Genomic DNA, 1,729 nt, shown 5'->3' with positions numbered 1-1,729 from the left:
CGACGTGGGTGCTTCACAGAAAAAAAAAAACACAAAAATAACAAATCCACAAATTACAACAGCTAGATTTACAAAATCCGTTCACCCCAGGTGTTGGAAGGTAGGAAGGGGAGGTAGGAGAGGGCAAATGAGAGAGGAAGAAAAACAACGTATTCAAATCAACTCAGACAACCCAGGGGCTAGCAAATGCTAGAAAAGAAATGCAGAAAAACCTGTGGTCCTCTCAGACTCATGGTGGTTTTAAAAATCCACATACTGGCATCAGCAGAGTCTGGCTTACGTGCACCCGAGACAAAAATTCCAATTTCTCAGAAACAGGTGGAGATATGCAGAGGGCCCTTGGCAGAGTGGGTGCTGCCCATTCTTGGGTAAGGGAAGAGAACAGGGAAAAGATGTGCTGCAGCCTCCTTCTCATCCCCGCCACCCACCCGCTTTGGATGGCAGGAGATTCAGTGGCCCGCAGCAGTCTGCAGTTTGGCAGGCGATGGATGTGGTGAAGAGAACTTCTCTGCAGAGGTTGAGCTACTCAGGGCAGACTGCAGCTAGCCCATCTTGTGGAAGTCTGTTGCTTAAGAAGAGGCATAAGTGGAAAAGGTATGCATTGCTAGGGGTCTTTGCTTCACCGGTGCTGATAACAAATGAAGGAAAGAAGATAGAGAAGAGGCAGCCACCAATGATGTGTGAGGATTGCATTGCTGTAAGAAAGGCCAGGGACAAACCAAATCCAAAGTAGTAAGGCCAGTTCCTTTACATGTTTGACAACCGCAGGTACATTTCAATTTATTGAACCAGCGATAATCGAAGCAGTAAAGAGAGTAGAGAAGGACTATATGCAAGAGACTAACCAGCTGGTCAGTGAGATGGGCGGGAAAGAGTCATAAATATTCCCTGGATAAGGAAAAGAGCCTGTAGCAAAAGGCTGAAGAGCATGTCAGCGATTATTTTGCTGATACGAGGGAATAGATGAGGCTTCCTCCCAAACGCCAGATCAGTGATATCCTGAAACCAAATGGCATTGACAACTTTGCTAAGCGCAAACAGGGGAAGCATCCAAAAAGCGCTGAAAATTGATGTAAGGAAGAATTCCAGCCATGACCAAACATCTCTATGTAGTGAGGGATCACCAATGATTTGTGCTCTTACTGACTGAATCACAGGAATAAATACACTTTATAAAACCAGAGACTGAACCACAACACTCCGCCATTCCAAGCTCAGCCCTGGAAAATTCTACCAACAATCCGTGTTTCACTCTCCTGCCTCTGCTCGCTGCTCTGAGGTCTCCATTGGGCCAAGACACCACTTGCTCTTCACCGTCACTGCTCCTCTCTCTTTTGCTGGATTCCAGCATCCTGCTTTGAGATGGTACAAATGCCCCAGATGGAGTCTCCGATTCCCCTGCCAAGGTCCCAGAGAAAGGTTTTGACACTGCCAGCCATCTCGTCATCATCCAAAGACCAACCACACAGAGGGAGAAGCACCCCCAAATCACTCACTGTGAAAGTGATTTGGCCCCAGCCAAGCCCCTTGCCCTTTGCAGGCTCTCTCAGCTGCTCAGTGCCTGGCCACCCACTCCTGCCAAGGCTTTCCTCAGTCACATCTTCAATCAGGGTTTGATGTTTTTGAGTCTTTTTTTTTTTTCCTTAACAATTGCTGTTTGGAATTATGTTGACTTTCAGAGCTGGAGAACTAAATCTGTGTCTCAAATGTCACACAGGTACTTAAGTTA

The 1,729-nt window shown here is 46.8% G+C and overlaps 1 pseudogene; it reads right to left on the bottom strand.

Moving 5' to 3' along the window:
- Positions 1-449: 449 nt before the first annotated feature.
- Positions 450-1,486, bottom strand: LOC143645836 (etoposide-induced protein 2.4 pseudogene; annotated as a pseudogene).
- Between the last annotated feature and the right edge of the window lie 243 nt (positions 1,487-1,729).

Source organism: Tamandua tetradactyla, chromosome 9 (assembly GCF_023851605.1).
Source record: "Tamandua tetradactyla isolate mTamTet1 chromosome 9, mTamTet1.pri, whole genome shotgun sequence".
Classification (NCBI taxonomy): domain Eukaryota; kingdom Metazoa; phylum Chordata; class Mammalia; order Pilosa; family Myrmecophagidae; genus Tamandua; species Tamandua tetradactyla.
The sequence above is the reverse complement of the archived record's forward strand: the minus strand, read 5'-3'. Positions and strand labels throughout refer to the sequence as shown.